The 16,207-nt window shown below is 38.0% G+C and overlaps 1 protein-coding gene and 1 pseudogene across 4 annotated transcripts in view; both read right to left on the bottom strand.

The window, feature by feature from the left end:
- Window positions 1-16,207, bottom strand: part of Add3 (adducin 3) — a 187,454-nt gene that overhangs the window by 133,880 nt on the left and 37,367 nt on the right. The gene's annotated exons all lie outside the window — the stretch shown is intronic.
- Window positions 9,848-10,580, bottom strand: LOC101583882 (annotated as a pseudogene).

Genomic DNA, 16,207 nt, shown 5'->3' with positions numbered 1-16,207 from the left:
GAGGAAGAGGAAGAGGAAGAGGAAGAGGAAGAGGAAGAAGAAGAAGAAGAAGAAGAAGAAGAAGAAGAAGAAGAAGAAGAAGAAGAAGAAGAAGAAGAAAGAAAGAAATGATCTAACTAGAATAGGGGTTTAAGTATGGTTTCCCTGGTACAGTACATGCCTTTCAGCGAAAGTATTAGATGTAATTTGTTGTAAATCAAGTACTCAAGTATGTATGTGAGCTTTTTTGCTTTAAGTATACAAAAGAGACAAGATTTTCTTTATAAAAGCATAATTACCTGCGTTTCTTGTTTGTTTACCTGCATTTCTTGTTTGACTGAAAACCAAAGCAACAGAAACTGCCTATAATTCTAAGTACATCCATGATAATGTGCTGTGCATGTCAATATCATGTGTTAGACATAATCCAACAGAAGAAAGCTTGAGATGTAAAACCTTCTCTTCTCCATTTTATAAAGGAACATGCTCAGAAATGTTAAATGATTTACTGAAGCAACACAGAAGTTATGGTACTCCACTCAATTTAACTTTAAGCAGGGCTGAAAATGAAATGGTATTTTCTTAGTCTGGATGGTAGCTATAAAAAGGATGATTTTATATCTTGGTATTTGACAAAGTTCTGTTCTTAGCATCATTCTGAGCATTCACCTTGGACAACCTTATCTGTGTCCCACAATTTCAACTTCCATCTCTCCTGTCATAAATTTGTAAATCTGCATTTCCCATCCTGCCAGATTTCTAGTCTATTCTCCAGATGTCCATGCTTAGCTGTCTGCTTTATAACTCCTATTGCTGTCCAATTGTCTCAACCTTCACTCATATTACCCACCTATTCTGAGAAAGAATGCTTTGTCCCAATTTTCTTGCTGAATGCAAGAAATCTGACCTTCACCTCCCACATCCAGGTACTGATCAATTCCTTCTGGTTTTACTTTTTTTTTTTTTTTTTTAATCTTAGTCCAGTCTTTTCCATCCTTGAGATTACTGATTTATTTCAGATACCCATTCTCTTCTGGGACTCCATTCTTTTCTTTCCACTTTGCATTGGTCCATTTACTCTTAATACCATTGCCATAATAAGATATTAACAATACAAATCTTATCACATCATTCAACTTTCTATAAATTCTTCAATGGTTCTCCATTTTTCACAAAATAAAGTCCAAATAACACAGTGTATAAATGTCTCCATGATAGGATTGTTACAAATCTGCTTTATATTGCAATAGAATAGTTGCAATAAATATGCTTAATTATGAATGATAGCCATCAAGAAATTGTTGCAAGACTACACACATTTTTTTTTTTTTTTTTTTTTTTGGTAGAACTGGGGATTGAACTCAGAACCTTGCACTTGCCAGGCAAGTGCTTATTCTACTGAGCCCCTTACACACATTAATTTGTTATAATAAATTTATGCTCTGTGATCCTGCAGTGTTATTCCATTCAATTATGTTTCAGGTCAGCTAGCCTTTTTTTCTATTTTGGAAAAGGTTTTACATTATTTACTTGGCTGAGAAGAATGTCACATTGCAGTTTCCACTAAATTTAGTTTTTGCTCACTCTAACCAGCAATGACTAACAAATAAAATAAAGGCTGGAGATATGTGGAAAAAACTAACTTTCCTAATGACTTACAGAAAGCACCTATATTTATGGTTGATATCCTAAGATGGCCCCCAATAATTTCACTCCACCGTAGTCCCTTTTCACCCTATGTTGTAGTTGAGAGAGCAGTAGCATATGACAAAAGCCATCTATGTCTATAAGATTATATGGTAAAAGAACAGTGGGTTCCATCCATCTAGGATCCTCTCCTTGCCCCAGTTTCCAACCATTAAAGGAAAACATGAAGAATCACACTAGGGCTGGAGAGATAGTTTGGCAGTCAAAGCTCCAGCCTGGCAAGTGCAAGGACCTGGGTTTGATCCCCAGTACTGCATGCCATGCACTGAGTAGTGTATCAAATAAATAAATAAATAAATAAATAAATAAATGATTTTTAAAAATTTAAAGAATGACACTAAACCCCTATCTCACCCCAGTTACAAAAATCAACTTAAAATAGATAACAGACTTAAATTTAACACTTAAAATATGAAGCTACTAGAAAAATGTAAAAAAAAAAAACACTTCACAATATTGAAATGAGAAAGACCTTTCATAGGTAACATCCCAAAATATAGGAAATAAAGGCAAAAATAGACTAGTAAGATAGTAATAAAATGCTTCACCATGGCAAAAGAAATGAACAGAGTTAAAAAAAAAATCAACCTAGAGAATGGGAGAAAAATATCTGCAAATTATGCATGGAATAAGAAATGGATATCTAGAACATATGAAGAACTCATGCAACTGAACAGCAAAACTAAAATTTGTCTTAAAAATGAGCAATAGGGGCTGGCCAAGTAGCTCAGTGGATTAAAGCAGGACCTGCAAGCAGGTCCAGGGGCCAGGGGTTAGATCCCTGGGCTTGCCATGCTGGCCCCGCCCCCGGAGTGCACTGAGATGGCAATTGAGACTGGGCATGGTGGTGCACACCTGTAATCCCAGCACTTGGGAGGCTGTAAACAGGAGAATCACCACAAGTCCGATCTAGTAGTGAGACTCTGTAGACCCTTCCTTAAAATAGAACACCCTGTAGACCCTTCCTTAAAATACAGAAAAAAAGAGGAATAGACCTAAACATTTCTCAAGACGTAAATAGCCAACACAATATGAAAAAATGCTCAATATCACTAGTCATTGGGGAAATAAAAACCAAAACTACAATGAAGTTAATCATCTTACTCTCCTTATAACAGCAGTTATCAAAAAGATAACAAGAGCTGGTAAAGACAGAGAGAAAGGGAAATTTCTCAACTGTTGGCAGGAATGTAAATTAGCACAGTCACTATGGAAACCAGCATGGAGGTTACTCAAAAGTTAAAAAAGAGAACTATCATATGATCTAGCAATCCAATTACTATATACTATGCTGTATATCCCAAGGAAAGGAACTCTGTAAGTTGAAGAAGATTCTGCACTCCCATGTTGATCGCAGTACTGTTCACAATAATTGATATGGAAACAACCTAAGTCTCTGTGAACTGATGAGTGAATAAGGAAAATGTGGTACATACACACACGGGAATACTATTCATCTGAAAAAAGGGATGAAATATTGTCATTTGTGACAAAATGGATGGAATTTCAGGTCATTAAGTGAAATTTAAAAGGCACAAAAAGACAACACATGTTCTTTCTTACATGTGTAATCTAAAAGTTGCTCACAGAAGCGACAGTAGTTACCAGAGTCTGGGGAAAACAGAAGGACAGGTGGGAAAATGTTGATCAGTGGGTACTCAGTTACAGCTACATGGCAAGGAACTTTCTCCATAACAGCTCACAGGAAATAAAGCATTCCACCTTCAGGTACAGAAGCAGATTCTCCAGCACCAGGCAAGCCTTGAGAGGACTAAAGCCGCAGCCAGCAGCTAGACTGCAACTTCATGAAAGATCCTGAGGCAGAACCACCCAGCTAATCTGCTCTTCGATTCCTTATGCATAGAAATTATGAAATAATGTCTGTTGTCTTAAATTGCTAAATTTGGGGGTAATACTATCTACAATAGATACATGATGGAGCTAGATGTGCATGGAAGCACACGCCTATTATCCCAATCCCATGCCTGTAATTGGGAGGCTGAGGCAGGAGGATCTATGTGAGTTCAAGGCCAGCCTGGGATTCATAATGATGTCAAGGACAGTCTATACTACAAAGTGACTCTGCCTTAAAAACAAAAATAGCTGGTATAATATTTTGCAATTTTATTTAACATCCCAAAGGTGCTCAATATACTTCCTAATGAACTTCAGCCTACATAGTTTGTAATGTTTTTCACGCATGCAAATACCACTAATGTCAAAGACAAAGGTACCTTCATTAGTTGCTCACCTGTTCCAGGACACATTTAATAATTAGGTATTTAAGAATTGTTTTTCTTTCTATGTCACCAACTCAATCTTGCTCTAAATCAGCATCTGGGTAAACTCAGGTAGAACTTTTAAATCAGGTGACAGCCGGGTAAGTAAACTGTGTAGCTGAGTATGGCAAGCAGCAGCATGATTCCTCCACAGGGAGGAGAGTTAAGGAGGGTCAAAGCCAGACGCTATATACAAAGTAGTGGTGAGCATCTAGTGAATGTCAGCTTTGATTCTCAGGTATCTGGAAGTTTGGGGGGCAGTAAAATGAAGGAGGCTGAGAGCAAAAAGTTCGAGCTAGCCCAACTATCCAATCTATAACTCCACGTACCAGGAAAGAAAGTACATGGTTTTGTGAAAACAAAGACTATTTCCTATCAGCCACATATTGCTAGAAATCCCTAAAAGCATCATTTCTCAAACTTGAGTAAGACACTAATTTTGAAAGTAAAAAACATACTAAGAAGCAGAACCATAAAGGTGTTTTGAGACCTGATAGCTATGAAATGTGAAGAAGCACTGAGGAAAAAAAGAAAGGGAAATGCCTGAGAGAAGAGGGATATGATTTGAGTTCCAGGCGTTACTTAAGATCCTGTGCCCACATTCTACCTGTGACTGCAGATCAAGTAGGTTTCCCAAGAATATAATGGATAGTGTATAGGTCCAGTGGCAAATAAAATAGTAGGTAATAACTGTAAGAACTGATTTAGTAAGAACATAACAAAAACCCAAGAATGTAGTACATTAAAAATCTCCATTCTAAATAGCTAAATGCACCTGGCTTCAACTTTTAAAGATTATAGGCCAGCAATTAAGCCTGCTCCTTATTAGCAAAGAGCATTATATACAGGTCCTGGAATTTTATTTCAGTGAGACTTCTACAGTTTAAATGTGACTTAAAGATTTTGTAGCAAATAACTAGAAGAATTTAAAAATGAGGCTGAAAACATCATAGAGCACTGGTCCGCAACTTTTTTTGGCACCAGGGACCAGTTTTAGTGGAAGACAATTTTTCTAGAGATGGGGGCTAAAGGGGTGGAGGTGAGGATTCAGTTTCTTTTTTATTAGTCTATGCTTGTGATACATAATAATTGTACTCCCTAGCATAGCACTAACATCCTTGCCTCAGCTTCACCTCAGATCATCAGACATTACACTCCCATGAGGAGCACATGACTGAGCTCCCATGGCTGTGCAGTTTACAGCAGTTAATGCTCCTGAGGGAGCCTGATGTCACTGCTGATCCACCTGGAGGTGGAACTGAGGCAGTCACAGAATAAACGGGAAGAGGCTGTAAATACAGATGGAGCTCCCCTCATCCACTCGCTTGTGGCTCAGTTCAACAGGCCACTGGGCGGGAGACCCTTTTATAGACAGCATCTGACCATACTTCTATTTTTTTAACCTTTTAATATTTTTACTACTTTTACTGACTTTATAAAAATGATTTCAACTGTTACATTTTTAAAAGTTAAAAATAATACACCTAGGGGCCGGGGAGATGGCTCAGTGGAATATGCGCTACCCTGGCAAGCGCAAGGGCCTGAGTTCAATCCCCGGTTCCGCAAAAAAAAAAAAAAAAAAAAAAAAAAAAAAAAAAACAAAAAAAAAAAAAACCACCTAGCTCAGATAGTCAATGTAAACATCCTTTTTACATAAAAGATATTTCTTCACACATACACATTCAATTTTACTTATCATGTATGTTATTCTATCACTTGTCTACCTCACTTATGATATCCAAGCAAATAAAGAAACATCTGTTACTTGCTGCATTATATCCCAATGATGTGTGCAATTATCAAAATTTCAGCATCCTTTTCAAAACATACTCAGGTTGTTTTAATTTTTTACTAATTTACAGATATAATCTTTTTAAAAAATGTATTTGGTACAAGGTCTCACTATGCACCTTGGACTCGCAGTGATCCTCCTGCTTTAAACCTCCCCAGCACTGGGATTACAGGTGTGCGCAACCATGCCAGGTTTCATGGTCAGCTCAGCCTGCCCGAGGGCAGGGCAGGCATGGCATGTGGTGGTGGGGATTGAGTCCCAGACCCTGCACTTGTCTAAGTAGGTGCTCAGTCCACTGAGCTATCTCTCCAGCTCTAATTTCCTTTCACACGTATGAGCCATATTTTTTTGACTTTATGACTTTTATTTGCACAATCTTAAATGTAGTACTGTAATATGTAACAGAACATAGAACTATAATAGTGGACTGTACAATACAATCAGCAAAACTTATAGTACTAAACAACGTGTACTGTACAAAAAACCCCTGAGTCTTTATTTATTTATTTATTTATTTATTTGAGAGAGAGAGAGAGAGAGAGAGAGAGACCAGCTCAGCCCACCAGGGGGCGGGCTGGCTGGCATGTGGTGCTGGGGGATTGAACCGCGGTCCCTGATGCTTTTGCTAAGCTTGTTCTAAGTAGGTGCTTTAGACCACCGAGCCATCTCTCCAGCCCAACCCCTGAGTCTTGATCAACAAGATGTACAGAAATGTACCAAAAAGAAAAAAAAAAAGATCCTAAGTCTGAGTAGGGCATCATAAATTCGAACGGGGTGCCTCAGTAATAAGTCCAGTCATTAAAGGAGGATCATTAAATGAGGAGTATCTGTCATCCATGTTTCTTTGCTTCTGCACACACTCTTCATTCTTTCTGGAGTGCCTTTCTCCCTTGTAGAGTCTGTTCACACAGAGACACTCACATGCACCTGAAGCCTTCTCTTCTGTGATCCGTTCCAACAAAGTCTATGGGTAAATTCTTTTTTTAAAATTTTATTTATTTATTTAATTATTTGTGTGTGTGTGGCCAGCTCAGCCCACCAGGGGGCGGGGCTGGCTGGCATGTGGTGCTGGGGGATTAAACCGCGGTCCCTGTGCTTTGCTAAGCTTGTTCTAAGTAGGTGCTTTAGACCACTGAGCCATCTCACCAGCCCTATGGGTAAATTCTTTGCAGCAGGATAACTGACTCAAATGTAAACATTTTAACATATGTTATTGATGTATATGAATCTTTAGAAAATACAAAACAATGTGCTTCTATAGCGCAGTCTGAGAAAAACTGCTTGAATCAACAGACAATGAAAGGGTAAAATAATGTAAGGACTACACAAATTCCAGTCAGAATGATGTTAAACGATTTAATGAAACAGGTCAGGGTGGGCAGCTGTAGACCTGTAATCCCAGCACTCGGGGCTGAGGCAAGAGGATCACTATGAGGTCAAAGCCAGCCTGAACTACGTGGTGAAACCATATCTCAAAAAGATCAAACAACAGCAGCAACAACAAGCCCCCCAAAAACAAAAAACCCAGCTCACAAAATAGTTCTTACACTGCTGTCTTGGGTTTGACCCATAGTACTTAAAACCTACTACGGATTCCTACAAGTTCATTCTGTTCTGTTACTGGTTGATTTTAACAGATCCAAGATCTAGTGTAGAATCTGAAGGCTCTGAAGGGTAGGAGCCATGTGACAGATGGACATGGGTAGCCTCACAAACCTCTCTTTCATCCCACTTAATCCCTATAAAGTGCACATTAAATGAAAAAAATGAACTACTACATTAAGTCATCAAATTCTGCCTATGTTTATAAACATACACAGTCTGTTCTAGTATAATAGGACACTTCTGAGTGGTAGTTTATTTCTGATTTTTGTTTTAATAACTTGTTTCTGTATTTCCAAAATATTTGAGTTTATATTTTTATAGTCAAAAATAAAAATTATTTTTAAAAAACAGACACTGCTAAATGCACACAGCGAATGTTATATGGCAGTGCTTTCTTTGCATTTATGTTAATTTAAAAAACACTAAAAACTTAGGATTTTTTTTTTTAAATGGGTCTGGGTGTGGTAATGCACACCTGCAATCCTGGCATTAGGGAGTCTAAAGGAGGAGGATCACTGCGAGTTCTAGGTCAGCTGGAGCTACAAAGTGACTTCAAGGCCAGTCTGAATGGCATAGTTGAACTTTGTTTGAAAAAGACCAAAGAAAAATAAATAAGATGCAGCTTATTTTTAAAATTTCTATTAGTACATGTTTGTAGTACACAATAATTATATTTACTATTATTGGCAGTTGGTACATGTATATAACACATCAATTCTTTTTACTCCCCATTTCCCTCCGATTCCTCCACCTCTTAGTCACCTTTTCATCTGCAAAAGACCCATCAGGTATCTTCTTAAGAAGATGAATTATATTTTTTTCAAAGTTTTATTGATAAACAGCAATGAGACAGTTTCAAATCAAATCGGAAGTACAGTTTCAACAAATATTACACTGCATATATTCTTCTTAGTGGTGAAGATGAATTATATTGCTGGCTACTATGTGAGTGTGCCACAAAACTTCTCTTCAGGCTAATGTCAAAGAGCAGCAGAAGCCTTGAGGTAAGACCAAAAGAGTGGTCAAGTGATTGGTGACTGGCTACAAAATCTTGGGCAAATGCAGGAAATGATCCATTCCCCACGATGTAAAATGAAAAAAGCCAAACTACAGGACTGCCAAGTGTTATGAACAGCTCTGTCCAGCTAGCATTTTCATACTTTCTTATGATGCACCCAGGATGTTCATATCTGTCTCCCAGAAAACCTCTCTGCTTATTTTCAGAATTTAGGGCACGAGTTTCTGGGAAGAAGAAAGCACTAGTCTAGTTAACCAGGCCCAAGGAGAGCCTCAACAAATTGAGATTGTAATGTTTGTTGCCAAAGCAACGGCTGCTTGAAGACCAAGTCTTTCTCATCTAATTTCTAACTCCAGAAGACTAGTCAAAAGACTTACCTGCTTCTGAGGAGTGATCTGCACATCCCTTTATAAAGCCATCTGCATGACTTGACAAGCCAATATAAATTGAGAGTATACACCATCCATACCTCAAAGGGTGAAAAGAATGTACATAAAAACTGAAATGTAACAACTTTAAAAGATACACTTTCTAAGCTATGAAGGGGATGTTTTTATGAGAAATAATATGTAGGAAGCATAAATAATTCTAGGGACTAGAAAAAGTACTTTCCAGTCACAATAATATAAATTGACTCTACAGTGCAATACTGCTTTACTGTATGGTACTGGTTTAAAAAATAAATATATGGGTAGGGCTGGAGAAATAGCTAAGCACTTGTCCAGCAAGCACAAGGCCCTGGGTTTGATTCCTAGTACCAAGGGGAAAAAAAGAACCACTGTAGGTAAAACTAGTAAGAGGAGACTGGAACACTCCATAACAGGAGGTAAGAGGCTTTAGTAGGGATGGATTGGCAAAAGAGACATAAAGGAAAAAGAAAAAAGACTCAAAAAGTATTCCTAGTGTCCCAAAAGGCAGGGAGCAGCACATCTCACCTCTACCAGCAGTATCACTGGGAAATTTACTAGGATACAAGTCATTGGGTCTTGCTCCAGACTGAAGGAATCAGAGGTATGGGAGTCTGAGTTTAACAAGCACACCAGGTGCTTCTTATGCATACACTAGTCAGAAAGGAAACAGGCCTGAAGACAGCTCACAGCTCTGCAAGTGCAGTTTTAGTTTAATCAGATAGTCTACCTTCAGTTTTAATCTGTTGGTCCCAGATTTTGGGCAGTTCTTTCCTGGTGGAGTTAATTTTAACTGTAAATTAATCTGTAGAACTCCTTGCCATGCAATACCTTTCAGAATACTGTTCTAATGAATCTACTCCCTATTATCTATAATTTCTTTCGAACATAAAATGCTGATAGGTAGGCTTGGGATGGAAAATGTCTATCAATGAAGATACAGCAGCAAGTTGGGTCTGCTGGCATCAGCTGTATTCCCAACAGTCTGGGAGGCTGAGGCAGGACAACTGGCAGGCTCAAGACTATCCTGGGCTATTTATTTTTTATTTATTTATTTTTTAACCATTATTTAGCTTTATTCATAACCATAAACTTAACTCTGCAATCCAGGTACATTTGGAGGGGAGCAAGGAAAACACGGAACCCAAAGAACTGCAAGAAGAGCAGAGATGATGGGGCGTCTTGAGCAGGGAGGGCGAAGGGTGCTCTCCTGAGCTAGAGGAATGGTCTGGTCTGGCGGTGGCAACACACACAAGTCACACGCGTTAGAGCTGTCCACAGTCGGTGATGGTGATCATCTTGCTGGTCTTGCCGTTCCTGGACCCGCAGTGCTCCATGGCCTCCACCGTGTTCATGCCCTCTTTCACCTTCCCGAAGACCACGTGCTTGCCATCCAGCCACTCAGTCTTGGCAGTGCAGATGAAAAACTGGGACCCGTTTGTGTTTGGCCCAGCATTTGCCATGGACAAGATGCCCAGGCCTGTGTGCTTCAGGATGAAGTTCTCATCATCGAATTTCTCCCCGTAGATGGACTTGCCGCCAGTGCCATTGTGGCACGTGAAGTCACCACCCTGGCACATAAATCCTGGAATAATTCTGTGAAAGCAGGAACCCTTATAACCAAATCCTTTCTCTCCAGTGCTCAGAGCACGAAACTTTTCTGCCGTCTCTGGAACTTTGTCTGCAAACAGCTTGAAAGAGACGCGGCCCAAGGGCTCGCCGTCGGCAGCGATATCAAAGAACATGGTGGGGTTGACCATGGTTGGCAACAAACGACTAAGAGGAAGGATAGAGGCGTCTGCAAAGCCTATCCTGGGCTACTTAATGAGACCTTGTCTCAATATAAAAAATGCCAGCCCCATCCCCGGGGTGTGCTGAGAAAGCGATTAAGACTGGGAGTGGTGGTGTGTGCCTATAATCCCAGCACTTGGGAGGCTGTAAACAGGAGAATCACTACAAGTCTGATCTAGTAGTGAAACTGCGCACATCCTGTAGACCCTTCCCTAAAATACAGAAAATAAAAATAAAATAGGACTGGAGTTGTAGCCAGTGTGAAGGTCTTAGGCTCAATCCTCATTACTGCAAAACAAATGAAGAAATACAATAACAAGAGAGTGATGATTGGATGGAAGAAAGGAAATAGTACGGGTGAAACAATTACCTTAAGGACAGTTTAACGTAACACTAGGGAAAAATGTTCATATTTTGGCATTAAAGACTCCCTAGCTCAAAATTCCATTTGGTGTTCGTGGTCTAGTTATAAATACTACCTATCTATAAGCATGACATTTTTAGTAATTCAGCAACGGTAAGCCAAAGCTAACATAGTTTTCAAATTTAACTGAAAATAAAATATTGTCTCATGAATTGGTTTTGTGATTGAGTTTTGTAGTTAATGGCTTTTTCTTCTATGTTTTTAGACTACATGTACCAAAAGCACAGGCTGGCAAGATAGCTCAGTGGACTAAGTGCCTGCTTAGGCAATCTGAGGGACTGCAGTTCGATCCCTGACATCACCTGCTGAGCTGATCACAACAGGGTATGCTGGCACACACCTATAATCCAAGCACTGGGTAGGCTGAAAACAGGAGGATCACTACAAGTCTGAACTGCATAGTGAGACCCTGTACCAAATGCATAAAAATAAAAATTAAAAAGCCATAAAAATAGCTAGGTAAGCTTTTTGTTGTTAATTTTTGTACTGGTTTATACTTAAAAACCTGTCTAAACTTAGTATTTTTTATTATTCACACACACACACACACACACACACACACAAAACATGTTCCCTGCTTTCCAACTAGGAGATGACTCAAGATCCCTATTTAACTTTGACATTTAAAAAATTCTCAGATATCATTCTTAAAGAATTCATAGAAAGCAAAGAAATGCTTAAAATCCTTGATGAACACTCAGGTTAGAAACTCTAAATAGTAGGCTTTGATACTGATAAGTAACTTGCTCATCCTTAAAATACTATCGTCTAGAATGAATTTCAAAACCTCTTTTAATGTAATTGATTATAAAAAATATATAATTCATTATAAAGCAGTATCTTGGATTATTGAAATTTTTTTCTTTCAATTTTCTTTATAGATTGCTTTAACTGCCACCAACATATCTAGTAGTTGAATTTCAAATAATTGAAATATATTTTATTCTTGAAAAATATACACAATTCAAGTCATAAAATAGCCTAGCTAAAACAGGAAAGTAAATGTAACTGTTTTGTTAAAACAAGTATCAAAATGCCTCCAATATACATGTCAACATTAATTCAAAGACACCCCATACAGATGAACATTTCTATGCAAAATGGCCTTACAAATACTGTTTTTAAAACACAACTTTTAAACATAAATGTTACATTTCCCAAGCAGAGGTATCCGTAACAACCAAACTTAATTGTAATTAGGAATTTTCAAGAAAAATCACAAAACTCTTGAGGTCTGCTAACCCATTATTCAAGGACACTCTCTTATGTATATTCTACAAAATAAATACAGAGACTGATTTTACAAAGAATGACTTCTGTGGCCTAGTGGCATACTTAAATGGAGATGGACTGAATTTTAAGAAAAAGGTAAACTGCTAACTTGGTAACTGACTGCTTCTCAATCTTTGCTGTTCTAAGGTTCATACTGTACCTTAGACTAGTACAGTATGAACCTTAGAATGCAGTTCTCTGAACAGATTTGAAACTATTTTTCTTGGGAAATCTTTTAGAACTAATGATTTACAGATCACCCTGTGCAAAATGTTACTCTGGAGCATGAGTTTTCTTCATGTGAAAATGACAATGTATCACACTGACATATGGTTAATCTCAGATTCATGTTAGTTCTTCAGGTCTATTCCTCATCTCTGATCCTTTTCATCTCTACCAAGTGGTCTCTGGCTAAGCCAATCTACCTTTGTTAAGCAGTATGAGTTTATAACTTTATACAGAATGCTAGTTGTCTGTACTATTAAGACTTTTTTCTTGTAGTGGGGATTGAACCTAGGGCCTTTGTCCTGAGCTATACTCCCAGACCTTTTTATTTAATCTATACATTTTGAGACAGGGTCTAAGTTAAGTCACTAAATGGCCCAGGCTGTACACAAACTTGTAAGTCTCCTGCTTCAGCCTCCCAGAGTACACCAGGATATCTGGCTTATTTATTAATTTAACCCACCTGTACTTCAGTGTCTTTCTTGTTCATAGAGATTAATGTAAAAGCAAGTTATGATCCTAGGAGCTCAAAGTAGAAATGAAAAACAACTGAGTAAAGTATGATGATATTATCCCTGCTGTTATTTTCCCAACAGTAAGAACACAACATATAAGCACAAAGTGTATAACATTTGTACTATATACATTTTTATATACTATTTGGAAAGTTTTTAATTAATTAACTGATTGTATGCCAGCAACACTGTCTCACTATGAAATTCTGTTCCCCAGAAATGCTCCATCTGCCAGCAGGATCTCAAGTAAATTTCAAACCAGGAGTTGGCAAAATATTCCCATACCCAACATTTTACATGGAACACAAATTAGAGATGCAGCTTAAAACTGTCCTGAGAACCAATCAATTGTATGCCAGTAACATGAATGTATTCAATTAATCCTTTTATGTTAAATTTGCTAGATGAGCAGTTTAAATAATACTTCAACTGTTGTACTTTAATTCTGTATATATCTATTCTGTTCCTAGTTTGTTGGCATCCAGTACAGAATTACAAAAGCTTGCCAGCTGGTAGCTATAGCAGCCCTTTCCTAACTTGGTTGGAGGTTGAAGTTGAAGCCCATGAGCCTCAAAGAAATCTAAAGCAAGTTTATTACTATGAATATATAAAAATTAAAACAATAGCTAGCCAACAGAGCTTTTCATTCAGAGAAGCACCATGTGTATATGCATTATATAACTGACCCATTGCAAAGAGGTTAAAGGGATGAGTGATTAGATTAAGTAAGTAATTAGGTTTACATTCCCCTCACCCACAAGGCTGCCACTGTCTGTCTTATAAAGGCTAATGAGAGCCAAATTGGCCCTATTTAAGTTGGCCATTTAACTCTCACTTCTTGTAATCATAATACCGGTAGGGTACTCTTGCATATACTTTTTTTTCTCTCTGTGAAATTTCTTGTAGGCAATACTTCAAATAAGGAGTAAATAATTAAGTGTACAGTATTAGTAACAACACACATAACCTATGAGTATCAAACCTGTCATGATCTTAATCATAAAGGAAAGCCAGAGAAAAAGGATAATTATTATATCAGATTCTGTAACTGCCTAAGTTTACAGTTAGGGTAATACTTTGAAAAGCTGAATCCAAACCACCTAGTTAAAAATTTTATTTTCATTCTAGTATATCAGTTTCTTTCCTGAAATAATAGCATTTTACATAGCTATTATCATCAGTAATATAGTACACACCTATAAAAGTGCTTTCCACTTTGAATTTGCTAGAGTCCTTGGCTGCCCACCGCCCCTGCCTTTCACTCTCTGAGCCTCCTTGTTCTTTCACTCCTTAGCTTTCTAAAGTCCCTAACACTTACTTGAGCCTGAGTGAAGAGAACAGCAAGTGAGTGAATGAAGCATCCAGCCTTCCTGCAAACTGATCAGGCCTATACTGATCTAGCAGTTAACACGCCATCAGTTTCCCTTTGCTGTCATTCTTAATGCAACAATGTCAAGGACATGGCCACTAAGAGACGACCTAGGATTATACAAAACTTATCCAGATTAATATGCTTATTCTATCCCAATACTTTAACCTTCTGTCCGTAAAAAGCCCCTTTTTAGGCGGTTGGTCTTCCTTATGTGATATGCCTGATATTCAGAGGAGAGACTTCTGAAACATCTTTGTGGACTGGTTTTCACAGTGAAATATGCTTTTTCACAGGCATTAGGTGATCTAGACTGTTCAAATGCTGTCATTAATCTCAAGTCTCTCTTGAAGATTGCTAAGAAAGCAAACTGAAAGTGGTCTCTTCACAAAAAATTCATATGTGAGGTTAATGCACATACTAGTTAGCATGTACAGTTGCTCTATAATACATACCTATTTCAAAATATGTTGTACATGATAAATATATACAGTTTTGTCAGTTAAAAATCTTTTTTGGTTATGTTTTTTAGACAGGGTCTCATTATGTAGTTCAGGGTGGCCTTGAACCCAGGCTGGTCTCAAACTCACAGTGACCCTCCTGCCTTGGCGTCCCAAGTGCTAGGATAACGTGTGCACCATTATGGCTAGCTATCAGTTAAAATTTTTTAAAGACTGAATTTTCTTCATTAATTCCTTAATTTCTATGGAAAAGGGGTGAAGAGTGGTCTGGAGTAAGGGGCACTAAAATTATTCACCAAAACAAAGGAAATCAACTCAAGGATCCTAAGTAACTCTAGGTTAACATCATTTGGCCAGGAACCACTGTATGCAGAGCACTCTGCTTCATATTAAAGGCCACATACAAGGCATGCAAAACATAATGAGACTATACTAGCTGAAACATTAGCTAAAACCAAGCAGATAGTTGAAACCCTAATCTGTCACTTAATAGCTGGCCCAGGACAAAGACAAAGGTATCTGAATCTATTTCTTCATTGTATAAATCATACAGAACTAATGTGAAGATCTGAGATTTTATATAAACTGCCAGGCACAGTCTCTGGAATATGGCAAGTGTCTGATGAATAGCAGCTATAAATTTGTTTTTATCACCTGTCTTGAGGCAGCTGGACAAGAGCAAGCAAGCATGCATCAGAGATAGTGGAATAACCTTTTTCTTCTTAAACCATTATCTGGAAGAGTTAGAAAGATGAGAAACAGTTGCTGCTTGAAGGCAATAATTTTCAAAACTGTACTACACAGTGGCCTAGTCTAGTCAGTTAGAATAGCTGTAGCTAAAGAATCTGGGGCTGGTGAGATGGCTCAGTGGTCTACAGCACCTACTTAGAACAAGCTTAGCAAAGCAAAGGGACGCGGTTCAATCCCGCAGCACCACATGCCAGCCAGCCCCGCCCCCTGGTGGGCTGAACTGGCCCCCCCACACACACACACATAAATAAAAAAAAAAAAAAAAAAAAAAAGAATCTGGAGGAAGAGTTCCCCTGAGCCTCTGCAAATTCACTAAGGACAAAACAAATCTTTTTTCTTATGACTGCACTGTTAAATCAAAATACAATGTGAGCCACAAATGTAAGCCATATACATCATGCTTCTAAATTTTCTAGTAGCTACATTATAAAATAAAATGACAGGTTAATTTCAATATTTTATCTAATGAAATAGAAAGTCCTTTCAATTTAATCACAATTTTATTTTTATTTTTTCAAAGTTTTATTGATAAACAGCAATGAGACAGTTTCAAATCAAATCGGAAGTACAGTTTCAACAAACAATACACTGCATATATTCTTCTTAGTGGTTA

This window comes from Octodon degus, unplaced genomic scaffold (assembly GCF_000260255.1).
Source record: "Octodon degus isolate 3935 unplaced genomic scaffold, OctDeg1.0 scaffold00042, whole genome shotgun sequence".
In the NCBI taxonomy this organism is placed as follows: domain Eukaryota; kingdom Metazoa; phylum Chordata; class Mammalia; order Rodentia; family Octodontidae; genus Octodon; species Octodon degus.
The sequence above is the reverse complement of the archived record's forward strand: the minus strand, read 5'-3'. Positions and strand labels throughout refer to the sequence as shown.